This window comes from Carettochelys insculpta, chromosome 28 (genome assembly GCF_033958435.1).
Source record: "Carettochelys insculpta isolate YL-2023 chromosome 28, ASM3395843v1, whole genome shotgun sequence".
NCBI classification, from domain to species: Eukaryota; Metazoa; Chordata; order Testudines; family Carettochelyidae; genus Carettochelys; species Carettochelys insculpta.
The window spans coordinates 3,049,189-3,063,776 of NC_134164.1; the positions used below are offsets into that span (position 1 = coordinate 3,049,189).

At 55.3% G+C, this 14,588-nt stretch overlaps 1 long non-coding RNA gene and 1 other non-coding gene across 2 annotated transcripts; one reads left to right on the plus strand and one right to left on the minus strand.

Annotated features, from left to right (window-relative positions):
- Positions 1 to 8,812: 8,812 nt before the first annotated feature.
- Positions 8,813 to 14,419, minus strand: LOC142002746 (uncharacterized). Its single transcript, XR_012642709.1, has 3 exons — positions 14,352 to 14,419; positions 10,426 to 10,460; positions 8,813 to 9,030 (listed from the first exon to the last, which is right to left on the minus strand). It is a non-coding gene; the product is annotated as an uncharacterized LOC142002746 (long non-coding RNA).
- Positions 9,553 to 9,626, plus strand: TRNAN-GUU (transfer RNA asparagine (anticodon GUU)). The gene has a single exon. It is a non-coding gene; the product is annotated as a tRNA-Asn (tRNA).
- Positions 14,420 to 14,588: the final 169 nt, after the last annotated feature.

Below are 14,588 nucleotides of genomic sequence, written 5' to 3' on the forward strand. Positions count from 1 at the left end.
GATCTGGAGTTCAATACACAGGAGAAGGAAGTGGGGGTGGCTGAAAACCATCTCCCGGCGGCGCTCCCAAGCTCCCCAGTGGTACCCGCAAGGAGACGGCAGAAGAGGAAGGCCTGGGACAAGGGGGAGAAGATCTACTGGGAGGGAAGGACAACACCTGGGGTCAGGTGGAGGTTTTGACCCTGGACAGAGTGAAGCGGAGATGCCCTGTGCTCCGCCCGGAGTACAAGGGCTTAAGTCAAGTCGAGTCTCCCCTTACCTTACATCCGCGGAGCATGAACCGCCCGGGACCAAGCAGCTTCTCAGAGGAGCCTTGGGAGGCGGGCGCTCAGGCTGCCCCAGTTCCTGCTCTCTGCGGGGGTTACCGCTCCTCTGGCAGCCCGCTGCGGGGATCTGCCTGCCCGGGAGTCCGGGGCGCGTCCGTCGGCACCGCTAGTTCATCGTTACCATTTTTAAACGCACCCGCCGTCCGGGGCGCATCAGCTCCCCAGACGCCCCTTCCCCTGCCCCGCGGGCCTCGCCCTGCGCAGACACCCGGGGCGCAGAACAGAAGCCAGAGCTGCAGCCTCGGTCCTGCTGCCTGGCTAGGGTGGGACCGTACCAGGCAAACTGCTCCGCCACGTGCTCCTTGGGGGTGTGATCGAGCGAGAGACCTGAGAGGTGCCAAGGCCACAGATCCCCTCTCGCTCCGGGGGGCACAGGCAGTGGGCGCTTTATTCTCTCTCTGCTGACCTGGAGCAACCGGTGTCCTGGTTATACTAATGAACCATCGGGTCCCTGGGGGCCGCAAACACCCCGAAGCGGTGGCCCGAGCGGGTTGGGCAAAGACATTGAGGTTCAAGGCGAGGCCGGGGCGCAGAAGGCCAGGGGACCGCTCTGACCCGCAGTGTGTCCCGCGCTCTGTGATCCGCAGTCCTGGAGCTCCTGGCCCCCGAGGCGGGCCGGGTGTTTAACCCACCCACAGGTACAGCCCGGTCCCGCCGGGGTTTGGTGCACCCAGCCATGCTCCCGCCCCGGCTCAGCGGAAAGCTGGCGGCCAGGAAGGCTTCGCCGGGGAGGGCATGGAGAGAAAGGTGCCACGCAAGGCGGGCGGTGAGCCCCCTCCGCCTGCACCTGAACAGGAGCTGCCGCCGCTGCGGCTCCTTTCGGGCGCCGGCTGCGCTGCCGGGGGGCAAACCCAGCTGCACCGTGCAAGTGTCCGGGCCCGCGGAAGGAAAGGGCGAAGCCTCCACCGCACGAGGGGGCGAGGCCGCCTTCCTCTCGTGCCCGGGCAGCTCCCTGCGCGGCTTGCTCCGAGCACCCGGGCGCCTTGCAGCAGCGGCGCGGGAAAGTGGCGCCTTCGCCCTGGCCGGCGTTTGGCCAGGTCACGCACCCGGCCGGCGCGGGGCTCAGGGAGTGTCCTGACCCGGGGGCAGAGATCTTCCCGCTTCTCCCCCACGCTCGGAAGCACCGGCGCGCTCCTGCACACACACCCCCAGCCGATGCTGGAGCTTCCTGTCGCCCCCTCACACGCGCGTGCACACACGCACTCTCTCTCTCACACACGCACACACGCGCTCGCGAAGGCGTTGGACACCCGAGGCGCAATGGCGCAAGGAGCCTCCTTAGAAAGGGCCGAAAGTTTCCATTGGAGCTAAAATGTGCGTGTGATTTGCGCTAACGCAATCCGCTTCGGCGGACAAGTTAACCCAGCCAGACAATTACACGAGCGCCTTTCACACACGGGTGCTCATATAGATCATCTCCTCATGCTGGGCACCACAGGAGTTTGCAGGTGGAGTTTCCAGATGTCTGTGTATCCATCCACCCACCCCCATAACCTGTCTGTCTGTCCATCTACCTACCTACCTGTCTATCCCGTGTGTGTCTGTCTATCTAACCCATATACCCCGTGTCTTGTCTGTCTGTCTGTCTATTTATCTAACCCCACATACTCCGTGTGTCCGTCTATCTAATCCCATACACCCCGTGTGTATCTATCTACCTATCTATCCCGTGTGTGTGTGTCTGTCTATCTAACCGATATACCCCGTGTCTTGTCTGTCTGTCTATTTATCTAACCCCACATACTCCGTGTGTCCGTCTATCTAATCCCATACACCCCATGTGTATCTATCTATCTAATGACTACACAAACGTGATATACAGAAAAGGCAAGCGTGTCTATACACCACAGCTAGTTACTTACGCACATATACAATAGCTGTCTATAGACACCCCTGACCTGGAGTAGCGGTGTATATGACATTATGTAGCTGTACAGCTGTCTGCGCAGACCGCTAGCTCAGGTTACTAGACGCTTGTCTATTTAAAATGCACTCACACAACTTTTGCAACTACAGGCGCTGGCGTTTTCCCATCCAAAGGAGCTAGATTGACAAAGAGCCGCAATTAGCCAATTACATAACCCCCTTTTTTTATAACACGCGCTTGGCTGCAATCCTCTCTACCTCGGGTCCCACGCAAATGTTGGCAGGTGACTCTTGGAGCTTCGTAATGGGTTTCACGGAGGCGAACACCTCCGACCCAGGGCATGGTGCACGCAGCAGACCGTGCAATATTCCGTGCACACGGGCATGGAAAAGGTGCATAGAAAAGGGGTGTGTGTGACGTGTTTTGTTTCTGTCTACACACATAGATTTGCCTCCGCACACCCTGCGTGGCTGTCTCCACAGGGAGCTCGCTCAGCGTTCACGAGACCGTATATTCCCCCGGCGCACGCGCGCTTCCTGGGGTCTCTGTGCGTTTCCTTTTGGCCTGGCTCCCCAACTAACGCCCGCCGCGGCGGACGTAGAAAACGCCCCCCCCCACCCCGGCCCCCCAAGCAGGACGGCTTTGTGCTCGGCTCCGGCACCGCTCGGCCTGTCAGTTGCCTAAACGCGTAATCAACCGCCCCAGCCCATTGGCTGAACTGAGAGAGCTGCTGCGCTCTGCCAGCCAATCGGGGTCCAGGAGCCGGCACCTCCAGAGCGGATGCTGCCTCTGGCTAGCTGGGTCGCTCTGCGCGCACGAAGCGGAGGCGGGTGGCCAATGACCGGCTTTGTTCCCCCGCCAGCCCCTGCTCGCTGGAAAGAGGGAGCTGGTTTGTACCTCTCCTCATTTGGGAGCTGCACAAATACAGGTCAATGCATGAAGAATGAATCACTTCCAGGCTGAAGCGAGCCTGGTGTCGTCCCAGAGAGCCTCGGGGCCTCCTGCCGGTCCAATAAAGAGGTCTCGATCCTGAGCCATGGTGGACGTGATGGGCAGTGTGTCGAACTCTGTAAGGACGAGGCGAGGGGTATTTGTGTGTCTGGGAGTGTGTTTTTGTAGGTGTGTGTTTCTGGGGTTGGGGGGTGTGTGTTTGGTGGTTGTGTGAGAGTGCCTGTGTATGTGTGTTTCTGGGTTGAGAGTGGCTGCGTGGTGTCTTGTGAACGTGGGAGAGTTATTGTAGGTGTGTGTTTCTGGGTTCTGAGTGTGCCTGTGTGGGGTTTTGTGGATGTGTTTAAGAGAGTGTTTTTGAGGTGTGTGTTTAGTGTGTGTTTGGTCTTTTGTGGAGGAGTGTGAGAGGCTGTCCCTGTAGATGTGTGTTTCTGGATTGTGTGCGTCTTTGTATGGTGTTTTGTGTATGCGTGTGAGAGTGTTTTCTGTGTGTTTCTGGATTTCATATGTGTCTTCAGCTGCGTGTGGGTGGGTGTGTTTGATGGACTGTGGACAGGAGCTGATGAGCTGTGGTGTGTCGGTGTTTTGTGCGTGTGCCTTTGTGCGTTCAGTTGTTACAGACTCTCCCATGAATTAGTTTTGTCTCGGAAATATTTGCCATGGCGTCTCCAGGGTAAGCCACGACCCACGTCTTTCACTCCTGTTTACTACACGCGGGAGGAGGAGCCTATGTCAGGCTTCCATCTGCCGTACAGTGTCGCGGCTTGACGCTGCTTTGAGAGAAGCTACAGACCCCGTGGAAACAGGCGCGAGGGCTGGAATCCTGATCCTCTGAAGGTTTTTTCCCCACTCACTTAACTGCTCTACCTGTAGAGGTGTGTGTGTATAACAGAGCGATCCGGTTCACTCGGGGATCACCAGACCACGCGCCTTTCCCCGTCTGTCCCTTGCATCTTACATTATTCTAGGCTGTAAAACTCAGTTTTAAAGAAACCTGTTATTTGCTCCCATATCACACCGGTTCCCATTCTGTAGGAGGAAAAAAATACGTTCTGCGTACGGCCTTCGTCGCGTGTGTGTTTATTTGATTGAAAAATCTTTGTATGCTCACACACCACCCCCTCTGCTCGCCCCCTCCTTCCCAACTCTACAGTGGATAGAACAGAACCCACTTGGTAAATACAGGGGTTCTTAACCACGTTCTGTTTGGGCCTCCATCTCTCGGTCCTTACACAGGCCAAATTCCGTGGGAGTTTTTTCCCTGCAGCAGGATTTCAGGATGGGCCCATAACATTTCCAGTCAGTAGGGAAACTGTGCGGGAAAGGTTACCCCCGCAGGCTGCCGGCGAGAGAAAGAAATCCGCCTTTAAGAAGATCACAATTATTCTAAATAGGCAGCAAAGTGAACAGGAAATTAAGCTCAAAAGGGGGAAAAATGGAGCTGTTGTAGCGCGCTCCGGCGCCCGGACAGCGTGGTCCTGAGCAAGGCGTGAGCGCGCGCCGGGAGCACACACACGCCTTGGCTACACACTGCCTGAAGCCCCGAGCCTGCAAACCTGTACGCACGTGCTTACGCGCCCTCCTGGGCACGCACTCCTGGAGTTACGCCCGGGCCTAGAGTGTCCCAACGTGGCCCGGCGCGCCAATCCCTGGCTGCCATCAGGACCCGTGCGCAGGGGAGCCAGTTGCTTTTTACTCTCGTGTCTTGCTTCCTTTGAAGAGAATTTAAAAAAGTTCCCCCTCGGGGTGCAATGAAAAAAATGGGCCGAGGACTCAGGAAAGGCGGGCGCGGCTGGAAGCAAAGCGCACTTTATTGGAAACACGTTCCGCTGTGAGGGGCTATTCACTCCTGCGGGGGCCCGCTGGAATGGGCACCGGATGCTTTGCCGGAGCCGCCAGCTAGGAAAATACACAGAGCAAGGTCCACGGGCGAATCAAAGAGTTGCTTTGTGCGCGCGCACACTGCGCGCACAGTCAGCGGTAGGTGCGCGGCTCCACGTGCGTCTTTGTCGGGGAATCGGCTCCGCTGCACACCTTGGCGCGTGCATCTGGAGAGAACCGCCGCTAGATCGAGCAGTCAGGAGCCGGCACTCCGATCAACCCACCGACCGAAAGCTGCTCGGCGCCCTGGGGTGCGAGTGAAACCACTGCCCTGCGAATGGAAACGCGCCAAAGCAGCCCAAGGGACGAGCAGCGCCGCGCTCGGCTCCCCCGCCTGGCGGGCTGTTTGCCTCTAGAGATCGCGGGGTTGTTACTAGTCCTGATCAGCTCCCCCAGGATCTAAGGGCACGTCAATAATCACCCGCCTGGGTGCGGGGAAGAAATTCGCTGTGAGCATTGAGATAGGCGGGTTTCCTATTTGTCTGTGTTGTGTGTGTGTCTTAATACATGTATCTACCTCGACGCATGTGTACATATTTATATGCGATGTACCAATATGTGTAATATATTTATCTACCTACCTGCACACAGGATATATATAATGCACGTGCACGTGGGTAGGTGCATTATTAAAACATCTATGGAAACACCTATCGGTCTATCTCCACGTGCCCATCCATATCCTCATATTATCTATCTAGGTCAGCCTGTCTCTTCTGTGCTATCTATCCCTATATTCTCTAACACTGTCAATATCAGCCTATCTATTTATCCTATACTCTATATCCACCCATCCCTATACACTCTATCTGTCCATCCCTATGTTCTCTATCCCTCTACCCTCTCTCTCTCTCTCTATCCATCCATCCCTATGCAGCCTTCAACTCCCTGCAGGGGAGTTGTGAAGAGGATGGAAAGAGGCTGTTCTCGGTGGTGGCAGACGGCAGACCAAGGAGCAATGGGCTGAAGTTACAGGAGAGGAGTAGGTTGGATATGAGGAAAAGCTGCTTCCCCAGGAGGGAGGTGAATCACTGGACTGCGTTGCCAAGAGAGGTGGTGGAATTTCCACCCCTAGAGGTTGTTAAGTCCCGGCTTGACAAGGTCCTGGCTGGGATGATTTAGTTGGGGTTGGTCCACCTTGAAGCAGGGGGCTGGAGTCGACGACCTCCTGAGGTCCCTTCCAGCCCTAGGATTTTGTGCACTTTTATCGCCACACACTCCATCTCCCCAGCAACAGGGAGGGAGCCGGGCTAGTCTATCTACTATCGAAACAAAACAGCACTCCGGCAGCGCTTTAAAGACTAACACGCTCATTTATTCGGCGGGGAGCTTCCGTGGAGAAGTGGGTCTGTCCCAGGAAAGTTCACTCTCCACCTCACACGTGAGTGTGTTCGTCTTTCAAGCGCTACTGGCCCGCTGTTTCCCATCTGCCCAGCTCTGCTCCTAAGCCCACGCGCCCTGCGCCCGGCGCACGTACCTGCTGGCTGACCAACAGCGCAGCGCCGTATTCCTGCACCGGAATCTTCAGCAGCTCTTTCCAAACGCGCCTGGGACGGCTTGTGTCCGGCGGCTCCCCCGGGGGCGCCCTTCCCTCCCTCTTCGCGGTCACCCACTCCGAAGCGGACCCGGTTAGACGTGGGGCGTTGGCGACGGTTCTCCGCCAGCCGGGGAAGGACAGCCAGCTCCGGGAGGGCCAGGGGAGCTGGTCGGCAACGGAACCGCGACAGCCGAGCAGCCTGCGGGGGCCGAAAGACTCCGCCTGGCGCCCGTGGGGTTCTGCCGCGGGGCGGTGCTGCGACCGGGGGATTTCTCCTCCGAGTCCCGGGGGACCAGCCTTTGGGCGCCGCTCGCGGGGCGCACGAATCCCCCCCAGCCGCGGGCGCGGGCGCGGGCGGGGCCGGGCGGGCTTGACTTGCCTCGCCAGGGAGGGGCTGTGAATTGCCCCGTACGGCGGCCGGGGCACTAACGGAGGCGAAATGTGCGTCCAAATGTCACCCCCGCCCAGCCCCGCCGTACGCCCAGGGGGTAACGGCCCTGAGCGTAACCCGCGGGGGGCCCTCTTCAAACAGGCGGCTCAAAGCCTCGTAGCAAGGAGCTGAGCTGGGTTAACAGCTGCACCCAGAGGTCCCAGGTCAGGGTTTCTCCTCGGGCCCCAGGCTGGCTTGTCCGTCGTTCCCGGACACCAGGGTCGAGGGAGCGGGCGGACTTAGGGCCACCTGAATGTGCGGGGGGCACGGGGGGGTCGCTTCGGATCAAACCGCGTCTTGCTACAAACCGGGTCACACGTCTGGATGCCCCGGGCGGCGCCTTCGGCCACCCAGGGGGCGCGATACTTCCCCCCAGCTCTGCGCCTCTGGCCGCCAGGCATGGAGGGGTTGCACGCCCGGCTGCCGCATGGGGATGACACCCCCGCCCCGTCCCAAGCAGCCCCAGGGAGGGTTAGCAAAGGAGCCCTTCCCCGGCGGTTGAGATCTCCCCGGGAAAGGCATCGAGCGGTCTGCCTGCGACCCCCCGGGGCCCGATCAGTCCCAGCTCCGCTTGCTGCGGACTGCCCCTTCCCCCGCCTGAGCCGCGATTCGCAGCGGGTGGTACCAGCTCCCCCCGGGTTAGCAGAAGTCCCAGCCCCGAACCGCCCTCGTGGGCAAAGCGAGCCCAGGGCGGCGGCGGCGGCGGCTTGCAGGCTGCACAAAGGCCGGGCAGACTGCGGCACCGCGAGGGCTCGCGCCCTCATGGAATGGCTCCGGGGCGGCGAGACGGCTGGAAGCCGGGGCTCAGGCGGGGCAGGGGGTGGCCGGCCCCGGGCAGCACCAGCGGGGCCCCCCTCGGCTTCGCCGGGGGTGATTTATTCTGAGCCAGAGGCGCGAGGCTGCTGCTGGGCTGTGACTGCGCCAATGACCGTCACACCCTCTGCGAGCCTGCGGCTGGGGGGGTGGGGGGGTTTGCCCCAGGGTTGCGCCCGAATAAATCCGCCTCCGAGGTGCCGTGGGGCTGTTCCGCTTCTGCTTCTTCCTCCTCCCCCAGCTGCAAAGGAACGGGACCAGCTCTCCCTCCGGGCCCTTATCGGAGCTCCACGTGCAGGCTGCAACCCCGGGGTTTGCGCGCCCCCAGCGCTGTCGCTCGGGCGCACGTGGAGAGCCGGTCTGCAAGTTCAAGCCCGCAGGGAGAGATTCCTGTCGCCTAAGTTATAGGGCGTCCAGCAAGACCTTCCCAGGACGCTTCTGCCGGCAGCACGTGTATCGCTAGCGCCCACCCTAAACCGAGAGGGGCGGCCCGGTTGGTCTGTAGCTTCACAAATAACGCCCAGTCCTGTAGCAGTGCAGACTAGGCCCTGAACTTCCCTGGGTCAGACCCACTTCCTCAGGTGGCTTGAGTGATCCCTCCCCGTCGCCCATTCCCAGCCTCTGACAAACCCGGGCCAGGGACACCTCCCTGCCCAGCCTGGCTAACAGCCACTGACGGACCTGTGCTCCAAGCATTTATCCAGCTCTTTTTTTCAACCCTGTTAAAGCCCGGCTCTTCCCAGCACCCTGCGGCGAGGAGTTCCACAGGTTTACCGTGAGGCGCTGGAAGAAAAACTTCCTTTTGTTTGTTGGTTTTAAACCCTCTGTCCCTCAGTTGCGCCTGGTGACCCCCAGTTCTTGTGTTAAGGGAACAAGCACATCGCTTTTCTTTATTCGCTTTCTGCACACCTGTCAGGACTTTCTAGGCCTCTATCCTCCCCCTCCCCCTTGGTCTCCTCCTTGCCAAGCTGAAAAGCCCCCGTCTTTTTAATTTCTCTTCTTCTGGCACCTGTTCCGAACCACTCGTTATTTCTGGTGCTTTTTTCTGGACCTTTTCCAATGCCAGGGTGTCTTTTTTGAGATGAGGCGACCACGTCTCTGCGCAGTGTTCAAGCTGTGGTGTATCATGGCCTTATATAGAGGCCATATGTTCTCTGTCTCTACAGGTAATGATTCCTATTGCCGTTGTAATCCATAAGACAGCTGAGCTCCCTGCGAGGAATCCGCCCTGTAGAACACATCCCCTGTCTCTGGGTCTCTCTCACTTCGCTTTAACCAGGCGGACACAGACGGGGTGACTTTTGAAATGTGGGGAGGGAGGTGGCACAATGAAACTCGCCCCTTTGCAACGTTTCAGGGAGGAGAATTGCTTTAATGAAGGCGAATCCCGGGCACCTGCACCCCTAGCAGGCCAGGAGCCCCCATTTGAAAGCGCCAGGGAAATGTCCCCCTACGCTTCATTGGTAAATCCCAGTCTCCCAGCTGCAGAAGGAAACTGGGTTCTCAGAGCCCCAGCCCAGGAACCAGCCAGGTGGGGAAATAGCTCCTCCTCCTGAGCTGCACCTTCCCCACCTGCCCCTCCACCGCCCCCTGCTCCCGCCGGGCTTTGGGGCCTGCCCGGCCCCTGGGTCTTCAGAGAGCGGTTCCCTCTCGCCTCTCCCGGGTCTCTCCGGCTCGGCTCTGCCCCCAGCGGCCACCGGTAGCTTTGCTACCGCTTGACTCTGCGGCTGCAAAACTCTTTTCCAGCTCGGTCTCTGTGGCGCAATCGGTTAGCGCGTTCGGCTGTTAACCGAAAGGTTGGTGGTTCGAGCCCACCCAGGGACGACGCACTGAGCTCTTTTACAGCCACCGCTTGCAAATTGGAGATGATTTATATTTGCAAGGGCAGGTTGCAAACCACATTCTCCCGGCAATCCCAGCCACAGCCGAGCAAAGCGCAGGAAAGGCTGAGGTGACGGCTGGACAGAAGTGGCCCGGAATTAGGGTCTCTTGCTTAATGGGGCTGGGGGCAGAAGGGACCAGGTACTCGGGCCTGGATTTTCACAAGCATTGAGGCTCAGGTCTATGGAAATCAGTGGGAGGCAGGGGCTGAACCGCTATAGACCCGGCCCCAACAGTTGTGATGAGGAAGATGGATGAGTACAGCTGTCAGAGCTGGGGTGGGAAACCTCTGTTCCCTGGCTTGGCGGGACTGCAGAGGGTTTCTTTTTAGCTGCCGCCAGGAAAGGAGGGGAGTTCTGAGCAGCTGTTAGCTGCAGGTGGCTGTGTTCAGTGCAAACACCGCCTCCTGTGCCAAAGGGCGGGGCGCCCGAAGTGGGCGGGGGGTGAAATTTCATAAGGGGGGGGGGCACAGCGTAATCAGCTGCGGGGTCTCAGGTTCATCCAGCTCATTGACATTGCTGAAAGCCGCTACTGTTTTTAGGGCTGTGGATTCACACTGATAAACCCATTCATGACGGTTTTACCTTCTCCAGGCTCATTTTCTTACAGGTATCTGCTCCCTTCTGCCCCCGCCCCATATGAACACAAGCATTTCTGTCAGCTTGGATTACATTAAACCGGTGGGGAGGGGGGCTGCTAATTGCAGAGATAAAAAGTAGCCCAACCAAAGAAGTTTGCTCACCTTAGGACATCACTGCGTCGGCTGGGGGCATTCTCCTTTAGGGAGAAGGGAAGAAAAAGCTGTCACAAACTTGAGCCTTGCTGTTTGGTTGCTTTTACGACATTCAACCGCCTGGTTTATGTGATCAAGCCCCCTAAGAAACTCTAGTGTGTGTGTGTCCCTCGCTCAAAAATCAGACTGCAGTTTTTCAGGGCATCCCCTGGTAAAAGGGCAGGCTGCACTAGGAGACAGAGGTCAAAGCCAAGATATTTGAACTCTTCACTTTATAACTCTGCATGGATACCTAATCGGTATCTGCACCCCAAAACACTCAACTAATCAGAGAAGAGATCTTGGAGTCATTATGGTTAGTTCTCTGAAAACATCCACGCCCTGTGCAGCAGAAGGCAAAAAAGCAAATGGCATGTTAGGAGTCTTTTAAAAAGGGATGGAGACCAAGACAGAATATTCTATTGCCCTTATACAAAACCATGGTAGGTCCCCATTTTGAGTACTGTGTACATGTGCAGTCACCCCACCTCAAAAAAGATTGATTGGCATTAGAAAGGGTCAGAAAACAGCAACTAAAAGGATTGGAACGAGTCCCTATGAAGAGAGATTAAAGAGACTAGGACTTTTCAGCTTAGAAAAGAGGAGACAAAGGGGGGATATGATATAGAGGTATACAAAATTATGAGTGGTGTGGAGAAAGTGAACAAGGAAAAAATATTTACTTGTTCCCATAATATAAGAACTAGGGGACACCAGGGCTGTGTTCTACACTTGCATTCCTCTTTTGAAGAAGGCATGCAAATGAGGGGAATTGAAAATGTAATTGGGGTGCATATTTACATATCAGGCACCTCATTTGCATATTATTCCTTCAAAAGAGCTCCTGTTGAATGAAGAATATGCAAATGAGATATCAGATATGTAAATCTGCATCTTATTTGCATTTTCAATTTCCCTTATTTGCATGCCTCTTTCAAAAGAGGAATGCAAGTGTAGACACAGCCCGAATGAAATTAGAGGGCAGAAGATTTAAAAAAAAAAATAAAAGGAAATATATAGAGCAAGATTAGTCTATTACCGAAGGGCCTGAAATTCAGCTGTGTCCTTCCAGGGTAAATTTCTGATGGTTAGTCATAAGGAAGAGCTAAAGCTATTAAAAGTCTAATACCAATACTTTAAAGTAAGGTAGCATAATTAATTCCATTGTAGGAATTAATTAGTGAAATTGTGTAATATCCGATAGGTCAGATTCCATTATCACAATGGTCCCTGCTTCAAAAGCTTTGAAATACAGTTTACAAAGCAGAGAAAAGCAGCTCCTTAGCAAAGGGATCCAAATTTCTGTTTATTTCTTCAGTTTAGAGCATGGAATATTTTCCTATCAAGAGGCCCAGCAATATGCAAAAGGGAGGGACAATGGGAACTGCTCAAAATCTGGCTTTGCAAAGTATTTCCATGTAGAGGCTTCTGCCTTTGATGCTTTCCCTCTTCTCAGTGAACTGCTTTAGAGCCTGAACTTTCCTCCCAGATGCACTGGGGCCTTTAAGATGACATTCTGGCAGCCCCGCTTTAAAGTGGGAAACACTTTAAATACCCACTTTAAGAGAAAATTGAAAAAAAAAAAAGAAATAGGAAGGCCTGTCCCTTTAAGAGTGTTGTCCCCTTCAGCAGGGTGAACATAAAAAGGCCTGAAGTTTTCATTTAAACCAAGCTGCCTAATCTGTTGTGCATTTTGAGGTAGTTTTATACACATGGATTCTTTTCCATTTGGCACGACATCACTCCTCTATATTAAACATTTAATCCTGTCTCCTACAGAGCATTGGAGAGCTGGGGGTGGAGAGAGGACAACGAAACCCAATATCCTTCCATGAAGCAAATGTCTCTTTAAGTTATGCATGAAAAGAAATCCAGCAGCATCAGTTATAAGGACTTTTAAAAATCCTTCTAGTGGTCTGTGGCTCATTGTTTTTCAATGCATATTATTTTGTCTTCATTCCCAAGGAGGGCTTTTTATTAAGACAACTCTTTTCCCATGGAAGAGGCCTGCAGACTTGCACATGGAAGGGGATTTTTAACCCTTGAAAAGCAAAGGTTGTACCATAAGCAAGACACAATAAGTCATTCTTCCACTCTGCTCTGCTCTGATTAGGCCTCATTTGGAGTACTGTGTCCAGTTCTGGGCACCACATTTCAAGAAAGGCATGGAGAAATTGGAGAAGGTCCAGAGAAAAGCAACAAGAATGATGAACGGTCTAGAGAACATGAGCTCTGCGAGAAAACTGAAAGAACGGGGCTGGTTTAGTTTAGAAAAGAGATGCCTGAGAGGGGACATGACAGCAGTTTTCAAGTACCTAAAAGAAGGCTACAAGGAGGAGGGAGAAAAATTGTTCTCCTTGGCCTCTGAGGACAGGACAAAAAGCAATGGGTTTAAACTGCAGCAAGAGAGATTTAGCCTGGACATTCAGAAAAACTTCCTAACTGTCAGGGTGGTTAAGCACCGGAATAAATTGCCTGGGGAGGTTGTGGAATTTCCATCACTGGAGATATTTAAGAGGAGGTTAGACAGAGATCTGTCAGGGATGCTCTAAAGGGTGCTTGGTCCTGCTGTGAAGCAGAGGACTGGACTCAATCACCTCTCCACGTCCCTTCCAGTTCTAGTGTTCTATGGTTCTAAGGGTCCTGATCCTGCACACAAGTATCACTTGCTCAATTGCAGGAGTGTGGAAAGCATAATGTGGAGTGTTTGCAGGGGGAAGGCCTAAGGGTCTATTGGAATAACCAGTTCTATTTATTAGATCACAAGCTTTTGTGGGTGAGACCCACTTCATCAGATTCACTTCATGAAAGCTCAAAACCTAATAAATAAAATGGTTAGTCTTTAAGGTGCTACAGGACTGCTTGGAGTTTTCTGCTCTCCCTGGCCTAGGGGCTCCTGGGATAATCCCCAGCCCCTAGAGAGCCTCTGAGATAGAGGCCTGGTTGGCTCTTGAAACAAAGGACTTTAACTGGAACAAAGTTTAGCTAAGTTGCCCCTTTGTCTTCCCTGTTTCTGCCCCCCCCTCATTGTCCCAGCCTTCTGGCTTTCCCTGTTGGCCCCTACAGCTGCTTACCCGGCCTTTCCTTTCTCAGGCAAAACTCACCTGGGGAAGGGCAGGCTGCAGGATCGGGGCCTGCTGCTGGCTATGTTGCCGCCCTTCCTCCTTCACTGCCCCCTGCCCCCTCCCCTGCACCCAGCGCAGATCAGCCCCTCCCATAAACATGCATATGGACCGAGGGGCCTCTCACGTGGGCCCAATCCGGAACCATGTACTGCTGCCAAGGAGAGTTTGGTTCAGGTTCTGGGCTGGTTTAGACCCGTTTCCTCCCTGCGGGGGCCTGAGTCAGCCCTGTTCTCTATGTACACAGGGCTGGGTTAGCATCAGAGGTTTAAACCATCAGCTGTTTCTCCTGCAGAGGGCTGTGCTCGTTTCCTGATATCCATCCCGCTGTGACCGTGGCCTGCCCTCTCTTCCCCCACGCCCATCACTTCTCCTGGCTACCTGTGCGCATTCATGCCTAAGGGCTTCGTCTAGAACTCACTGAAATCACGGGGGACTTCCAGGGCTGAGGATCGGGCCCACACATGAGCTGTCCATGGCCTCGTTTACCTGGCAGGCTCCCCAAGGTTCCGTGTTGCTCTGGCAGGGACTCTTGGCTTTCGCTGGACATTGGTTATTTCCCAACCTTTTCATCCATCCATCCCCATACACCTGTGTGTCTAGCTACCTGGCTAGCTCCATAAACTATTTTCTTTCTTCCCCATTCATATCTCTCTCTCCCCAGACACCCTCGTACCTCTCTCTCTCTCTCTCTATTCCCATACACCCCTCGTACCTGGCTGTCTGTCGCTGTCCCTTTGTAACTCAAAACATCGCCCCTCGCACAGACCCTACCCGGTACTCCCGCTTTCAGGCGCAGATTCTTTTTACCCCGCTTCTCTGTCTTGTTTGCTTCGCTCCTGGAAATGCACCTTCCCCGCCCCCTGCCACTTCCGTCCGAACTTCCTGGGGGCTTCGAGAGCGAACTCCCCTTCCGCTGCTGCATTGTGGAAGGAAAACAAACCAACCAACCCACCCGCATTGTTTTGGGTCGTTTGATCCAATGTCCCCTCCCCCCACTGGGCCAGGGGA